This window comes from Balearica regulorum, chromosome 1 (assembly GCF_011004875.1).
Source record: "Balearica regulorum gibbericeps isolate bBalReg1 chromosome 1, bBalReg1.pri, whole genome shotgun sequence".
NCBI lineage: Eukaryota > Metazoa > Chordata > Aves > Gruiformes > Gruidae > Balearica > Balearica regulorum.
The window spans coordinates 68890007-68908878 of NC_046184.1; the positions used below are offsets into that span (position 1 = coordinate 68890007).

Here is an 18872-nt window from a genome sequence, read left to right on the forward strand (position 1 = left end):
AGCAAACTAACTTGTTACCCATTTCTTTTCCAGACTATTAACGAATACAGTGTCTTCAATGCCATTGGTTCCAAGTGTCTGGTCTAAGGGCAGCGGTTGCTGACTAGTCCCTAGCACACAGCGTATCATTCTCTGTGGCACTGTGGCTTTGGGTCACATTATCTGCTTTTTGTTCCATGGCAGATCAGGCTTGGGAACAGATGTCTGCAGTACCTAGCGCTACACAGTAAAAATGCGCCTCTTTTGAGAGGAATTGCTCTGGATGTGAAGGAAGGCTGTGGACTGATTTTGGCCTTGTACTGGGAACAATGGTCATAGGTCTCTGCACAAAATAGCAGAGACCAAGCAAACAGGTCACTCCATGAAGGTTATTTTCCTATTATTTTGACATATGTGCTCCATCTAGAGCAAGCCGTTGATAGCAGTATTCTTCTTAGCACCTGTGGCCTGCATCTATGAATATCAAATTAATCCTTCTTCTACCTTTGGTGTGCTATCCAGTGCTGTACCTCTATCTTCCTCCCACAGGCTTTTCTGACTATGGAAGTAAAGGTTCTCTGTGCTGCCATCCTCTGGTGAGGAAGCAAATAGCCTTTGGGTGCAGACGGTAAAGAGCAACATTCCCCCACTCCGAAGCCAATAAACATACCCGAATGCATGCCCGCCACCCAGCAGAGTTGTGGAGCTTACACTTTGGCCTTTTGTATTTCATAAATCGCATTAATTTTTCTTTTCTAGTAGGCTGTTGTATTTACTTTTGCACAATTGCAGGTACCATATTGTTTAAGCTCCATTGTATTACTTGATATTTCTGAATTTCAATCTTTATTCATGTGACAAGTGAGAATGTATTTTCAAAGCCAAATAGCATGCAGATGTCCTCTACGACGATGTCATAGTCACTTCATTGGTTGACATTTTTATCTGTCATGTATGTCACATGGGAAGAAACTGCCAGTATACTTATTGTACCTACCTATGTGATTCCACATCCTGCTTTTCCTACCGCCCACGAACATACCTTCTGCAGAACCATCTCAACCCACTCAGGTGATGGAGACTGGTGTACTGACAAGCTCTGACAAGGCCTATCTGCTTTCCTGACCCTATAGTCACTTTTGCAGCTCTACTGCTCTCAGGGCTTGATAGATCTGCTACAGAATGGGTTGAATGAACACCGTGTAAAAAAATCAAACCAAGAAGTAGAGACTCTTTCTTTAATGGCTTCAGCTTAAGATAATACCACAAAAAAGGTACCAGGAGTAAGTGAAAGGGTGTTTTGTTTGGGGTTGGGTGGGGATTTTTGGTGTGTTATCTACTGTATTGAGTGTTTTGTCATTCACGCCAGGAGTCAATCGCCAGTAGGGTTAAACTGAGGGAGAAATATGGTATTAATTCTCTTTTGAAAACCACCTTCAAAATAAGCTCCAACTATAAGGGACAGATGGCACAGTTGTAAATGCCCTCAGGAATCCCTTTGGCTTGAATGCCCTCAAGACATTTGAATCCCACCTACTAGCAGTGCTGAGCTTGCATCACTGAGGCTCCAATGTCTTCCTTGTCTTCTTGTGTTTAGCTCTTGCTGAAAGAGCTCATTTGCCTCATATGTGGCTTCAGTGTGCTTTTCTCTCAAGTGCTCTTCAAAGCTCACTGCCTTCTGTCTCTATTACAACATCCTGAACTCCACAGAAGAGTATTACTGCCCCTTTCCAGCACACTTTGTCCACTGATTAATTAATTAATGTTGACTTTTAAGGTATCAACCCTGACCCTTTCAGATAGCAATTCACTGAAATGCACAGGGCCATTCAGACCTCATTAAGCTGCTGTTTTAGCTCAATAAACTTCAAAGGTTGCCTTTGCATCAGTTATATTGTACTGATGCTGAGGAGATGTGGGCTCCTGCCTGAACTCTGACAGTGATTCACGTCATTACTTTAAAGAAGTCACATCAGGTTTTGCTTTCTCAGTTTCCCCTTGGAGGTTGTTTGGAGGTTTGGGAGGGTTACAAAGAATATCAGTAGAGTTCAGAAGTTTAGTTAAAATATACTTATTAAACTAGAGTCTCAGGTAATGTAAACTCTGAGATTCAGCAGTTTACACCATCTGGGCTCTGATCCAGGTAGTCTACCTGAACTGAATCATCCCAAACACAGAGAACATATGTTTCCAGTCTCTTCTCTGTCCTTGACTGCAGAGGCAGGTTTTGCTGTCGTCTTACTCTGTAGAGAGGGCTGTCTGCCTGTCAGCATGGGAACTGCCTCCTGCAAAACAGAGGACACAAGGTGGAAGGGAAGATAAATTCACTTGCATCCCCATTTGGTTTGACTGCTGTGCCAGTCCTTAAGGCATTGTCAGTCATATTTTGTATGTGCCGCTGTTTTCCTGAAGCTGTCAAACCTTGCCCTAAGTCTCATTAGGTATTTACAGCCCTTAATGAAATGATCAACAAGTCCAAGGGGTACAACACCCAGGACCTTAGTGGAGGAAAGGGTAAGAAAGGAAAATAAATGCAGCCAGAGTCAAATAATCTGTGCAGCCTTTAGCTGGTGCTCTCCATAGCAGAGGTCTTGGCATTCTTCTGAGGCAGTTTATTACCAGTCTTCTCTTACGTGCATTGAGAGCCATTCACAGAGCAGGCTGAATTCATTCTCTGTGTTTTGGGAAGTACATGTTTGAGGCAGTTTTTCGTTGTTGTTTGCAAACATGTTTTTGCCATTATGGTAGATATGAGGTGGGAAATGTGAAAAGGCTTCTGGGGGCTGTTTGTGTTGATGGTTTTCTTCTATACTCTTTCCCTGATGGGCCTTCCGCACAGGAAGAAAACATTAATTTGACAGAGGAGAGAAACACATGTTATGGCACAAAACAGCTACTGAATTTCAAAATTACATGATAGTAAAGAGAACCGTCCCTCCTGTTGCCACAGTAACTGGGAATTTGCCCTTTTTTTTTTTCTTTTTTTTTTCTTTTTTTTTTTTTTTTATTCCTGAGAGTGGTCTGGAATGCATCTGTGCTGCTGTAGGCAGAAGCAGGAAACCTCAATCCAACCCAGATTCTCCTCCTATTGAAATTAATTGGCAAAATGCCCATTGACTGCGCTGGGGTCAGGAAAAAGCTGTGAATGGGCAGGGAGAAGTAATTTGATGTTTCTGATTGCTCAGATTTTGCCCTCTATTTCAGTTATATTTGGTGCTGCAATGTGAGTATAACGACATTAATGTCAACAGAGTCCCTAAGAGTAACAGAGCCCACTGATAATAAAGGCATTCTGTGATTCAAGACAACTCATTCTTCTAGTTAAGTTATATTCAAGGTAGTACCATAAATTCCAAGAGCCGATTTGCAAGTAGCTTACCCTACAAAAATTTAAAGTCTAATCATATTCCAGTGTTCTATTGTAATGGGACTGATGGCTGTAGACAATCAGGTTTTCATGTAACACAGCAGAAAAAAACAGTACAAATCAATGTGTTGCCTATCAAAAGCATATAGCAATACTTCAGATAGTGTATTAAGTTATGAAAGGTGTGGGAAGGGGGTTGACTGTACATGCAGATTTATGCCTTAGTTAAAGTGGAAATAGTGCCCAACTGAAGACAAAAAAGTACAGAAATACAGGCAGGTTCTAGAATATGTAAAAATCTAAACTGTTTAAAAAGAAATAGTCTTGAATCTTCACCTTCAGAGCAATTATTGTAGTGTCTTAGTGACCTTTGGAAATGTTTGTTAACATCTGAGTTCACTGTCTCTAAGGGAGGGATCAGCTGCAACCTAACTTTTTGATGGGCCACAGATTTTGTCTCACTCCTACAATGTTACTTGTGAACAGCGCTAGTCGTGACTAGGCAGTAGAGTGCATTTAATCACAGGCTTGTGAGAGTCTTCCCTAGGAGAAAATGATTTTGAGACTGGGAGGAAGTTTTCAGTTGCAACAGTAAAACTTTTAGAAGAAAATGGGACGTCTTGGACCATTAGAACTTTTGGAAAAATCTGTGTCTTTCATGGAAATGCTTTGTGTTTCTGAACATTGGGCTGGAAACAAGAACAGGAGAGTTGGTGGTTCAAACAGGAGAAGAGAAGAATTTGAGAACTCTAGAAGCCAAACAGGGTTTTATCCCCAAGAGCTCCGATAGTAGTTTGACTCTATTACATAACAGGGATAAAAGCATGACCACCTTTCTCTAAAAGTTCAAGCTTTTTAGGACTTATCTATCTGATTCCTGTTGACTTGACTTCCTTTTTGCAAAGTCAACTTATATACCACAAGGAGACTCCATTGATTTCAGTGAGGCCATGTACCAAACACTTTCTGTTGACTTTAATGAAAGCTGTTACTAAATCCTGCGCAACCCATTGTGAAAGTTAGCAGTTTGAAACTGTTGGCTGGAGAGAGTTTGGTGTACAGATCAGGATACCAAGATAACACCAACTTGTTCAATTTTTACATTTAGTAAAATGTAAAGCACTGTGGCCTCCAAATCATGTGCTTAGTGTAGTGACAAGGAAGCAACTTTTTACTGAAGAAATAGCATGGTGCTGTGGGATAATGACTAAGGTAGAAAGTACATAACAGGATTTTCAAAGACTTGGTTACAGGCTAAAATTTCAGGGTAGCCTAAAAAACTCTTGGTCCATTTTCTATGATGAAATTTAGTCGGGAAGTACACAGCTAGGGAATTAACATGGAAGATGCAGAGGGGAAAATGAGAGACAGTATATTTACAAGATCTCTATTTTAAATTCAGTCTTGACCATCACTGTCTAAAAACTCATGTTGTCTTACTCTGCAAGCAAGAAGATGCTGTACTGGGTTAATTTTTGTCTCCTGTTTAACAGAACACACTTGAAACACACTTGAACTTGTCTGTTGACAGCAAGTCAGTTCACCCTGATTTATTCTGCAGAATTTATTTATTTCACATACACATGGCAACCACACCTTGACAGGCATGTACAGCTTGATATTTTAGAGGATTTTTGCCTATTGTCAAAAAGCAGTTTAAAAAAACACAGGGTGCTCACATGGGATTTAAGCATCTAAGCAAAAGTTGTAAGAGACACAGGCTGAAAAAAATGAAACCTTTATCAGTTTAGTTCCTCCAATACCAGTTGGTAATTTGAGAATGGTATCATAGAACCTGTTTGCATTTTGCTTTCCATGCTTAACTACAAGGAAATAAAAGCCAGTGTTGTAAAGTGATTTATTATCTGTCAAAACTTCATGTAAAGAGGAAGAAAGCACTATGTCATCTACTTCTATCATTGTCCACTGATGTGGAAAATAATCATCTGGTAACTAAGAAAAGGTTAGCTGCAATGCCAACAATTGTAGGCATTTCACAAGGGCACCTGATAGGTGTTTCACAAGGAGTTTACTAGCTGTGATAGATTTATTCTTTTTCACCTGGAGAGAGAGGGACAGAAGAAGTGCTTTTTGGTGTTCATTGTACCACCAGTTTCTTCTAGGGGAAAAAGACTCCGTGTAGTCAGCTGCAGAGGTTCCAAAACGTGGTTTGCTTGGCCAGGAGTGACAGCAACTCCCAGCTGTGCCCAATGCATGCTCTGTAGAAAACAGTCCCAGTGGCATTTTTCTACTTTGCCATCTTTTGAAGTAGCTCACACACTGCTTTTAATGTAAATACTACAGTTTGAGGACACTTGCTAAAAAACCTTTGTAAATTATGTCAGCTTTGTTGTGTGCTTCTCTTCTTCACAGAGAAGCTCAGGTTGCAAAATGCTGCATGGGTTTGTGCTACAGATGTCGAGCTTGAGTCTATAATTAGCATGCTGCCTAGAAAAAGCTTCTGGGACATTTGTTATCACATTGGGCTGAATCACTCCTGCAGTCCTTAGGCAAAAATCCTACTGAAGTTGCTGGGGATTTTGCCTGGGTAAGGACTTAGGCCCCAATCTGTTTCATCTGAGGTCAGTAACAAAACATGCAAGTGTCAGCACTTGAAAATGTTGCCCGATGTGAGGTCTTGATGCGCCAGAGGCTTCTCTGTACATGACTTCAGTATTGTGTAACTGTCATCCACCAAAGGGAGAGCATGAGATATTCGGGATCTGAAATCGCTCACAAGACTGAAAAGTCCAGATAGTACTGTTTGCCCAGTGCATAATTCCACTGGCTAAAATGCAGTTGTATCTGGCATGAATTTGACCCGCTGTCATTACAAGCTTTTTGCTTCCATAACTGTACTTAAGGAAATGTGGGATCGGACCCAGATAAACTTTTATTTCCTAAAAAGGAAAAAAACCCCGTGTATCAGAAAACAATGGGAAGGCATTTGTGAGGCTTCATAGTGACCCAGTAGCAGAGTACCTAGGGCAATGATATTCAGCACTGTAGGTGAGAGAAAGTAAAGCTGCCTTTTAAAAGTGTCATTTTGATTGTGTAACTTTCTGTGCAGCTGAAGTAATAAAAGAAAGATCATTCAGGGTGATTCTGCTTCCACTTTTGCTCCACGTTCCTTCAATGTCAGCAAGACTATGATGCTAACATTTTAATTTTTCCTATTGGAATAAAACCAAAATTGAGGGTAGGCTTCCCTCCTGACTGTCTTCATGTGTTGCTCTCATTTTATTGTGAGTGAAAAAGTAAGGAAGCAGTAGGGCCTTATCCTTGATTGCTTTCTCTTTCTCCCCGTTTCCAAGAGGAGAAAAGAGGAAATACTTAGGAAAAAAACCTAGTTTTTCCAATAAAGTGAAATTAGAAACTTTGGGGTTTAAGTTGTGCTTAGAAATGCTTCATATACAACGTTGATTCTTTAATATATTTGGAGAGGGGACAAATGTTGTTCTGGGCTCTTTTGTCTAATTTAAAGAAAAAGGCACAGGAAGGCTAAACAATGTTCTCCCAGGTCACCCACCCACTCAGTGCCAGAGTCTCACACCATTCACTACTCTGTAGACCAGAGTTTTCACCTTGCATTGTATCATGTAAGGCATTTACAGGTTTGATCAGGGTGGTTTTGAACTATTTTCCTCCTATAGGAATTCACCACTATCATCTTAATAACTTTAATAGATACAATTTTCTTGTTCCCCTGAATGTATGGATGGTTCACTTTGTGTAAGTTAATCAACGGGTTTGGTTTTTATTAGTAACATAATTTAACAATCCAGCTTTTATCAAAAAGCAGCATTTAGGTTCATTGTTCTGTAGATTTCACAACTTCCAGTTTCTCTCTTTCTGGCTGAAAGGAAGCTTTGATCATAAAACAAAAAGCAAGCAACCATTTGAAAACCTTCTTCCCCTTCCTCCTCTGCTGATAGTTACTGCTGAGAGTAGGTAAATCCCATCTAACTTAATGAGATGTAGAAGCAGTTTAGCTCAAGTCTGCATTTTATCTCAAAGCGCAGTATGGATAGAACAATTTGTTTCCTTTGTTTGAATGGAGAGCAAAAGAAGAAAAAGCTGCTGGTATTCAGAAAGCCTCAGGACAAAGCTGTGGTCAACATAATCTATAATTCTGCAGTACTTTGTTCCAACATAGCATCAGAAGGCCTGATGTTGTTTGGAGAAGTGGGAAAAGCATTTCTAGAAAGCAGAGCAGAGTAATTCTTCAGTTTGGGGAAGGTGGGCCAAATTCAGGCATGTGTCTGACTCCAGCAGCCAGCTCCTTGAGTGCATGGTGGTGAATAGTGACAGCTCTGAGATAATTAACTGACTCTGAAAGGGTCACTGCAACGAGCATCTACCAAATCTCTGTGCCACTGCTGCCACTTTTGTGTGGAAGAAGGGAGGGCACTGTGGAGAGCAAACTCCAAAACTGTGCTAATTTCTGCCTGCAGGCTCAATTTTTCTTCTTACTCCCTTGCAGGCATCAAAAGCTACATAAATTAGATAGGCTCCCCGGCTGCTGTAGTTCATGTCTGGGAAAAAAACTCTTTGTATAAGATCCTCTCTGACTGAAAATGTTTTGTGGTGGTCTATGCACACCCTTGCTCTCTTGCAACTGAGGATCTGTCTTGTGTTGTTCAACTTACAGTTTTTCCCAGCTTCTCCCTTCCTTGACTCTTGTAACCTGGAGCACAAACAACATTACTTTTAGAATTACTACAGCAGTGATGTGTGACCAGCTACAGCATATAGAGGCTGACATTAATGTTGATAGGGCATTAAGTTTATCTACTATAAAAACTATTTTCCAGCAAAGACTGGTGAGATAACACCTCTGTTTTGCCTGCTGGAAGAGAGACTTATGTTGATGTAGGAATCCTCTTATAGTACTAATATGTTGCAGAGAAATGTCTTTGAAGGTAAGGCTTTAAAGTGAATCTATTGTTTATATAGCTGGGGAAGACACCTTTGTGCAAATAAATTAATCTCTATCTGGCCTGTTGGAAAGTACTTCGTGAAGCTGTCAAGATTTATCTACTGACACTGTGATTCGATTCCACTTCTCAAGAAAGGACATTAGAGGAAACAGTCTGTGAGAAAACTGCCATTGCCATACCTTCTGACAGATTGAACGTGCTTTATTTCTCATGGTTCGAGAGGTATAGAAGGCATTCAGTACCAGGATCTCCACAGAAAATTTTAGGAAGAAATGCCATAACCCCCCAACCTGAGTATTTATACAGCAAGGCCTTTTTTTTTTTTTTTTTTTTTTTAAAAGTAGATGCCTAAAGTGTGCTCTTCAGTCTTTATAAGGGCACTTATAAAGTGGTTTTAAAAACTCTGGAGTATTCAGCAGTTCCTGCTGAAGTCAGTGAGAATGACCCGTGATCATTGTTTGAAAATCAATTATCATGGCAGATGTTGCCTATAAGAGTCTTTTCATTGAGAAGAAAGCATTGGTGAGCAGGACTGACAGCAGCTGAAACCCTGAGGATTTTTTTAATGTGGTATAAAGAACTATCAGGAGGTGGTGTTCAGTAATGGTAGCTGAGGGACATGGAGCACATGTTTGGAGTTAGAAACAACTGTTCAGGATGAGAATTAGTTGTATTACAGTAATGCCAGCCAAGATCAAAGCCACAGTGTGCCTGGTATGGTATATACGCAAATTAAAACTATGTGTATGTACCTCCTTTTTACACGAAACCAAAGATAATATAGATGGGGTTCAGCTGCCTAAACATATTAATCTAATGATAGTTGAGACACTTCATGGTACCCAAGACCTTCACTGTGACTGACAGATCAAGTATAGCAGCTGGGGCTTGTACTCTTGTGGTGTGATGGTTGTAAGGGCCTATCCCAGGTGGGATGCCAAAAATGCCATCCAGTGCCTCAGAAGAGGTAACTGAGTGCGGTTAGTCCAAAGACATGTAGTAAAAGTTTAGTACATTTAGAACCTTCAATACAGATCTTGTAAGCTGAATGTCTTAAAAGTGTTCTTGGTAGATAGAAGAATGCAATAGGACCAACTGTAACAGAAATTGTTCTGGTATGAGCTTTTTTCCCCCTTGGTCTAAGTGTGTATTTATCATGACCTATCTACCTATCTCTTCTTCACTTATATATTTTATATTATAATTTGAAGATCCCTGTGCAGGAAGATACATACTGAGGCCCAGACCTTGTATTTGTCTGCATGGGAAGGGGTCAAACTAGGAAGCCTCTAAGAGACCAGGACAGGCTGAGGGAGGCAGGAGGTGCATTAGCAGAGCTCTCCCAGGGAAACTGTCACATCCTCCTCCTTCCCTGCCCCTGACTGCAAGATGGCTCTGTTAGTCCATTGCTTTCTTAAACAGATTCACAAGCAAGCACACAAGAAGGCAAAGATAATAGTATTTTGTTTTAAATGCAAGTGGGCTTAGAAAGCTGGCCCTGCTGTTGTGAAGGCAGCATGGTGGAGCAGCGCAATGAGCTGTAGCTGACATGAGGCCTGTGATACCATGAGGTTCCTGTGACAGAGCTCAGAGACAAGGAGTCTGGACGACATTACACAGCTGAACTAGTATATATGTTACCAAATTGATAGCTAGTGCTGGCACAGCTGAGATGAACCAACAGTTGTGAATGGCGCCCAGCCCTTTTCAGCACTTTGGTGGGAAGCCTGGGAAGCTTGCAGCAGGACCCCGGTACAGGCACGGCTCTGAGACGGCAGCAGTCACACTCTTGCTCTGTGCCCGCTCACTTCTGCTTATTGGGTGAGAAACACCCCATCCACTCCAGTACAGTCTGCTAATAGGATAAAAATCTCCAGTTGTATTTGCTCCTGGGAAGAAAAGCAAGTCTTTCCATCCCAGTTATCTCATAAACAACATCAAGCCTGGAGAGGTGGCGGGGGAAGGAAAATGTTTCCAACTGGGGAACTGAACTGAAAATAGCTGTGGTACTGAGTCTGCCTGCTGATTACAGCAGCTCTTCAGTTAGCAGGATTGTAGAGATAAGTCAACAGATTAGAGAATTGGCCTTTCAGATCTTGAGGCCTAAATTCAAATTCAGCTTTAAGGCTCATGGGTGTTCGTAGTGCTGCTCACATCCTTGTTTCCATTTACAAAGTTCCAAACCCACAGCACGATGCATCTCACTTCTCCTTGCCCACTTAAGGAAGGACTGCAGTCAGACATGTCCCTCTAAGTGCAAACTATAGAGGTCTTATAGTGAACCCAAGGATAGGTAACACAGAGGTCACTGGAGATCAGAATGAGGATGTTACGAACTACATTAAAATCCATAGGCTGAAGTAGCAGAAGGGTTAAGCATCAGAACAAGGATGCAGTGACAGAGCTGCGTGGATCCTCACAGATGTGCAGATCAAAATGTAAGTGTATTATCTAGCTGTTTGAAGAACCACGAGCAGAATAACAGGGCTATGCCAGGTCACGAATGACTTGCTTTAACACAGCTGTGTGAGGGAAGCTTGCATAACACCTGCCCACACTAAGCTTAGCTCAAGCTGTTGTTATCAGTCCCTCACTCTTCTGCATGGTAGAAGTATTTGCAAACTAGGAATCTATTATTTCAAGGCCACTATAAGATGCCTGTTTCTTTGGCTTGGGGTAATTGACCTATTCTCAATGCCCTACTCAAGAGGTATAAAAGCTTTAATTACAGGTTTGACAAGCTGACTTTAAGGGTAAACTCTTTAACTTCAATTCTTTGCTTTTCTCTTTGCTGCACAGTAACACACAGCCTGCCCAGCTAGCATGTCTCATGCTTCTGACTCATATGATATTGTGATAATAGTGTCTAGTATCAGACTAGTCATTATGTTAGCAAAAGTGTCTGAAAGAACACCACATGCAGGAGCAGCACACAAAATCACAAGCATTTTATTTACTAGGCACAGAAGAAATGTAGCAGACTAGGGTTTCAAAACAGAATTTTATGCACATTTCAGACTAGGAGAGGCGAGTTCCGTTTTCATCATGGAGCTGAATAGAATCTGTTCGGTGTGATCCAGCTACAGGGCTCCAGTGCTTTCACACAGCCCTGGCTCCAGAATGACCTAGATCTGAGTGTTGCTGTATCTGTAAATCGGTGAACTGAATTGCTTGATTGTTTACCATCAAGGAAGGCATCATCCAGAAACCTTCTTACACATCCTACATGAATATTGCTATTAGAAAATGTCTGCAGTTGCTGAGAATTAATCTTTGTCGGGCACTGCCTGTGCAACAGGACTGCTCAGATGAACAGGGCCTTGCTGCTCTCTTTTCTTGATAGTATTAATGCTTAAATATTTTAAGCAAGTCACTCTCAAATTAAGTCTTCCCAGATGCAGGAAGCATACCCTACTCTTCCAGCATTGCAGACTGAATGAAAACATTCAGTCACTTGTTCTTTCCCACAGAAGCTTCACCTGTGGCCCAGCTTGTGCTGAGTTGCCCTGCCTGTCCTTTGAAATAATGCAGCCCAATTTCTCCCTCACATTCACTTTTTTTTTTTTTTTAAAAATGGTGATGCTCTAGCAACAAGGGCCAGCCTTCAGGAGAATAGTTTCCTTCTTCTATACCACATATAGAAGGTCTCTCTCTTAGAGAGACCTACCTTCTTGTTGGCACAATTCCTGCCTAAGCTCCCTGGCTGCATGGTTGCGTGAGCTCCCTCTGGGAAAGACGTCTATTGCGAGCTACCAGCGCATGATGGCACCCGCTGCGCCATCCAAACAGTCCCTGCTGTCCTGGTGTATCCTCTTACGTGCTCTAGCTCACAAACTGTAGGCCACTCACCGAGTTTTCAGGCGTCACCCACCTTGAAATGGCTTGCGATAGGCAGGAATGTCATAAAACAGCCAGAGCTGCATCTCAGTCACTTTGAAGCTTAACAATCCAGGTGACGAGCAGCACTCCCTAGAGAGTTTCTGATGACCTAAGCAGATTGAGTTGGAACTAGCTTCTGTAATTTTTTTGCTTCTCCTGGACTCTGCAGGGAAGACAGATTCACAGGGCTGTGAACTGAAAGAACAAAGATGCTTTTGCTGAAGTAGAGATCCTCATCAAAGTTACTGGTTCACCACCCAGGTGTATATTTGTATGGGTGGGCAGATGCAGAAGTTCCCCTGTGCACAGGAATTTCAGGAAACACGTGGCCTGCTTTAAAGCCATATGTGTGCTTGAAACTTAGGTGCTGGTTATTTTCATTAATAATAATGCTAGTGAGTAAAATATGAATAATGTCATGATTATTAGATGGACAAAACCAATCAAAACAGAAGGGATTTTTTTCTTGTAGTTGTTGATTTTACTGTCTTGAGTGCACTTTCTTTGTGGTTCGTTATTTTGTTCTTGATCAATGTTTGCATTGCTTCTCAACACTTTATCTACAGTGTTTGCAGCTCTCATGCCCCCATTTCTGAGGAACCTGCCAGACCAGCCTGCAATAATAGAATCCTGATTTTCATGTGAAATGCTCCTATTCATCGTGTCCATGTATCATTTTGGCGGGGTAGATTCAGGCACATTTGGTGTCACTGCTGCTTGTCCTGCCTTCCTCTGCTAAAAATCAGAAAGAATGAGAGAGAAATCTTGCAGAACCATTCAGAATGTGCTATTGTGATTTGTTCACCATCACAAAATACTGTTGAAAGAGTCATAGATTCTGAATTGTTTTGCGCTTTTTTCTTTTTTTTTTTTTTTTAATGAATTGCTTCAGAATTCTGTGGGGAACCAGAGGCGTTGCTAAAAAGTATTAGACTGACACCAGAAACTTGCACTATAAACCATGTCCTGGCAAGTAAATGCCTTGCACTTTGGCACATTAGTTGTTGCTCCTAGTGAGGCAAACAATCCAAGTCATTTATCAGACAAGAAAACCAATTTAGGATGTCATAGGAGGATCTAGAATCAGGAGAGAGACATCTTTCAAGCTCTGTTCTGGTAGCAGCTCTGTCACCCTGTGACCCAGCCCATCTGTCCTTCTCCAGCCACAGGCATTAAGAGTTACTTCCACTGCACTTGCAGGCAGATACTCTGCAGCGAATGGACTCCTACGATGGACTGAGATGTTTGCTCAGCAGTACAGCCAGTTACCCAGGGAGACTGCTTGTCTTGCCCTTTCTAGCAGAGAGTTAGGCTCCTTTCTGCAGAGTCTGCTTTTGGGTGAGTCCTACATCCTGTGCTTACGAGATATTTGGGATACCACAGGTTATGCGAAGAATACCTTTGCCCTTCAGGCAGGGAAGTGCAAAGCGGATTTTTAAGTTTTTCCTTTTATATACAGAACAGAACGTGTGAAGCTTGCAAAGGCTGTCCCTTGGCAGGGCCAGGAGTTTGTGCCCGTTAAGTGGTCCTCTGTGCAATGTGCATTCCACTCACGAGCTGAAATGAACAAGTATTTGTGGAACGCAGCATATTACTGTCAATATCACTATAAAAAGAAGAAAAATGGCAGTTGTTTAAAGTAGCTGAGGAATTTCTTATACTAAAATAAGTCCCAGGAAGGTTAATTAGTAGCAAGGTAATGCATTCATAGGTGTGCAGTAATCTGCATGTGGTAAGGACAGATCTCTTCATCTGTCTGTGCACTCCTGCACAATTGATACATGTCGCTATCTCTCCTATTCCTGGTTATGTATAGTATAAATTTATTTAGCCCATGGCTATAGGATGTGTACGTGCATATGGTGACACTGCAGTACAGGAGAAGGACATGTAAAAGCAAGTCTTTTTATATAAAGATATACATTGCTATTTATATTGTAAAATATATAATTTGTCTATGAATGAAACGTTTGACAATATGATACTCCATCTCAGTCTTGGCAATGTTCCTACTTTCTACTGCTCCATTCAGTAGAGCAGTGCTACACTGCATCAGTCTTCTCTGATGCAGTCCAATACTCAGCCTGGCTCTACTGTAATGACAGGTCTTGTTACTACGTATAAGCTGCACACCTTTGCTGCTGGTTTGCTGGGGTAAAGATCTTACTACCAAAAGCCGCCTTCTGTTTGACTGAAGTGGATACAACTGGCAATCACTTTATGGCTCTTTATTGCTATCCTGGATTCTGTGGCTGACCTTGGGTGAAAGTGTGAATCAAGCTCTCCTTGCAATTGCAGTCATTTGTACATAACCGAAAATTAGGTTACGCAAAGTGTATATATTGCATGTATTTAATGTAATATTGTGTGTATAATTCTGTCCATGTGAGCACTCACCTCTGAGCCCTTGGTAAGCATTTTCCAAGTATTTTCACAATTTTTCTGGATTTTATTTTTCTGGATTCATTGATGCATTCTGTCTAACTTTGGGAGGTATGCTACCACCAAGATCCCACATATAGTTCAAGTTCCCTTTCTTCTTCTCCTGTAGAAGCTTTCCTATTGCAGAACTTCTTTTCAAAACAGAAAATGCAAAAGAGTTCCCCAGTCGTATCTAGTATATTTTCCTGAAAAAATCAGGAGATCTAGAGAAAACTAATCACCTCTGCACAGTTTACTTTCTGCACGCTGCTTGCATTTAAAAACATACTCATTGATTGTTCCCAAGACACTGCATGCATGTAGCAGAATGAAAACTGTATCTTATTTAATGAATAAGATGAATGAGTGCAGCATTTCCAAAACAAGCAATGAGAAGAGAAAGACTAGGCGATATTCACATATTAATTAAAATGAGAGCTCTCTACTGAAAAAATATGAGTCAATTGATATTCTGACAGCTGCCCATAGACTCATTCATGAAATGATGGGCATGAGAGGCACCGCGGGAAGCAGGGTTTTACTGGAGACAAAGACATTCACTTGATGCACATTCTGTTAAAGGAAGCAGCCTGGATATTGCAATTTGTTCTTGTTGTGCTTGATGGAAAAAGAAATCTTAAATCCCAGCTGGAGAATTCACAGGACTTCTTTGCTCTTTAGATTTGCTTTGTAGTTCTGCAGAGTCCCGCCTGGGAGACATTAGCATCAGTAATAACTATAGTACTTAGCACTTATTGTAATGTGTATCATCTGCAGATCTCAGAGAGGTTTGCAAGGTGAGTGCAGAATTATAATCCCCCTTTTAGAGAAACTGAATAGAAAGGCTTGGTCATATGGCCAAGGTGACACAATAAGGTGAAATGGTGGTGGAGTGACATCAGGTCCTACTGACCTCAAATGCCAGTGTGGGCAAAAGGGGTGATTTAGACCCATAGTTTGCAAGGTAATTCAATACCAGTAGAAATTGGAGTGTTGGAGAAATTGGAGTCTAAGTGAGCACATTAGAAAACACAATCAAATGTATTGTTGCTTTTGCTTTTCTTGATCTGAAAACCCACTACGGGTCTTTTTCCATATGAATGCTGTTGGATAGTAACATGTCCCATTAAAATCTGTGAAAGGACTATGCTTTGTCTGTGTTTGTGGATCTGGACACCATTTGCCCAGACATGATCTTCTCTGGATATTAAATTGTCACAGTATTAAAGTGAAATTCAGCAACAAACATGGCAACATTATATAATCCATGGAGGTAAATCTGAATATTAGAATTACTTGTACTGCTGAGATGACAAACATGTCATAAATGCAAGATGCAACAGTGGTAATGATATTTCTGATCTGGGAGCAAATATTATTCTCCAAGTGTGTAAAGGAAAAATTATCTCAGGGCTACACAGAAGGGTATTTGCGTGTGCCAGCTTTCTGTTTCAGTGGTTGGCTGTCTTTTGGCAACCTGCCATCTAATAATTCATTGCATGTCCATGGGGCATTTTGTTGGAGAAGGGACATATGGTAGAGCTAGTATCAATGCTTGATGCCAGTGACATGGAACAGAGATTCTTAAAGGGTCTTGCACATCTGTCTGTCTAGCCAGTCACACACTGCAGACTTTTTGTCCTTATTTCTGTGTGTTGGGTCTCAGAGCTAGAATTAATGTAACATGAAGCATTTTTCAGATTTAATTTTAAGGAAGCTGCTACATAGCTTTTGTTGTTGCTTTAGCTGCTGCGAGAATGCTATGTAATGTGAATTTGGAGTTTAGGTCGTCTAGGAGAAAAAGTCTACGTTCAGAGATGAGCCACACTGTGGCAAGATGTAAGAAGTGCAAAGGCTTCAGAAGCAACTGTAGAAAAAAGTCTACTGGTCCTTATGGCTTGCACTCTCTTGAAACCATGAGATACTTACATGCCTTTTAAAGGTTCCCTTCCCTTTAAAAAATTGCTATGCTATGCTACCTAGAGAATATGTAACTAATGGGACAATTCATCAACCAGAGTGAATTATGGATGTGATGATAAATCCAAAAATAAAGATTCCCATGTAAGCAAAGCCACCATGATTTGCCCCAGGAACAGGTACACTGGAACAGGTTGGCCAGAGAAGTTGTGGATGCACCATCATTGGGAGTGTTCAAGGTCAGGTTGGACAGAGCTTTAACAACCTGATCTAGTCATAGATGTCCTTGACCGTGTCAGAGGGGGTAGACTAGATGATCTTTAAAGGTCCCTTCCAACCCAAACCATTCTATGAGTCTGTGAAATATATATCTTCCATGGGACCTGTCCCTGTGTTGTTGTTCGTGGTTCGGTGTACTGGTTGGGTTGAAACAATCTGCCTACTCTGTGTACTCATTGTCCTTTTAGCTGGATTGCTGCTCCTCGTGTAGTCAGGAAAAGACAAACTGCCTCATGGAAATGCCTTCTCAATTCTTTAACAACCTGCTGTCACTTAGGATAGATAAGTGTGGGGATAGAGTTGTTCTCTACTGTCAAGAAGTCACCTGTATACAACATCGGTATTTAGTCACTTGACTTAATACCTTAGGGTATTAGGTGGGCAGTTGAATCATATTCACAGGGATCGATCACTGCCTTGCCCATGCTGCAGTTTGGACACTGAAGCACCTTCAATGCAAAGTATGTGGTAGGTGGAAGATTTAATGGTCTGCTTGAAGGCTGGGAGGTGGGGTCCTTCTATATATGGCAGAACCAATCCCCCTGGGGATCTCTGATTTGGTTATAATCAGAGGATTTTTTTTGAAGTTGACAAGGAACCACTCCCATAAGAGTGCATGACTCACTGAATATACATGGTACAGGATACAAGGCACCAGGATTTCCACTCCTAAGTCACTTTGTGCCCAGGTGGGAGGAAATCTACATTTGCCTCTTTCTTGCCTTTGTCTCCGCTCCCAAAGTTGCAGGGAGGAAGTGGCCATAGAGATGGCATAGTTCTGTATACCATGGTCTAAACATAACTCTGGTCTGGACTAGAGCCCGCCATTTAGAAAAAACATCTCTTCCTGATTAAAACATTCCTGTGGTGGATTTACCACCAGAATTCTTAGTACATGGTTCCAGTAATTAATTACCCGGACTGCAAAAAATGCCTGCCTTGTTTCTAGACTGGAGCCGGGGTGTGGGCACAAGGTCTGTGTCTCTGAGAACTGAGTCAGATAAGAAAGCCATCTGGGAAGTATTTGGTCTATTTCCTCTCATTTTCAGCCCCATTTTATACACAACTCTTCTGCAGCGCCTTCTATTTTCAGGAGTTGTTAACTGGCCCGAATGAACCTCACAGCATCTGCACACATGATTATCCCCTGATATTGAACGTGATGTGAGGTGCTGGGTAAAGTAGGTGATTGCCCTGCTGAGAGCATACCACATTGGGGAATACAGTCCTAATCTCCTTTCTGTCCTGACCTTTAACTTCTAGGCCATCATTCCTCTAATACTTGATACTATCTTAATACTTTTTATTGTCGTTAACATTTTCCATCAGTGCAGTGTAATAAATGCCTGTGAGCTAGTGCCAGCAAGCTAGCCTGAACCACAGCAGTCTCTTCAGCCTGTGTACCACTGCACCTGCATCCCTCACTTTAGTTAGACTTGGCTTTCTGCAGCAGTAGGATTAGGGAAGTGCAAAGTACACTCTAAGACATCTCTGTGCATGCACCTCTGATCTGTGTGGGCTGAGGACTTCTGTGCCTAACAGGCAGATGATAACCATTCAGTAAGACCATGAAAAGCCATGCAGCAGGAGGACATCAGAGGGCAAATGACAAATGAAAACTCAAACGGAAACCGTGAGATATAGTCTAGGGATTATCCTGGTTTGGGTATGGCAGTGTATGTCCAAGTGCTTGATGAAGGTTGTTAATCTCTAGAGATGGGGAAAGACAGAGAAATGTGATTACCCCAACAACTTTTCTTTAGCAGGTCTGACAGTTTTGGAAGAGTTTCTACATATTGAAGTAGTGTAGGAAGAAGTCCAAGGAACCTCATTCAAAAATAGGCTAGTCCAGATTCTGACTCTAAGGGTCAGGGAATAACCAGGGTACACATTGCGATTGCCTTAGTCTCATCAATTTCAATAGATCAGACAGTTAAACAAGAAGAGTTTTGCCATTGACATCACTGGAAAAAGTATTTGACCCATAAACTTAAATTCAGCAACTTTGTGTTCTCAGAAGCCAGGTATAAAAAAGAGCAGAAAGCAAGGAAGAGTTATCCTCTGATGATCCGTTATGATATTTCATA

At 41.4% G+C, this 18872-nt stretch overlaps 2 protein-coding genes across 10 annotated transcripts in view; one reads left to right on the plus strand and one right to left on the minus strand.

Annotated features, from left to right (window-relative positions):
- The window catches only part of CACNA1C (calcium voltage-gated channel subunit alpha1 C), a 487179-nt gene that overhangs the window by 341839 nt on the left and 126468 nt on the right, over positions 1 to 18872 (plus strand). The window lies entirely within an intron of this gene.
- Positions 1 to 18872, minus strand: part of HDHD5 (haloacid dehalogenase like hydrolase domain containing 5) — a 197254-nt gene that overhangs the window by 1446 nt on the left and 176936 nt on the right. The gene's annotated exons all lie outside the window — the stretch shown is intronic.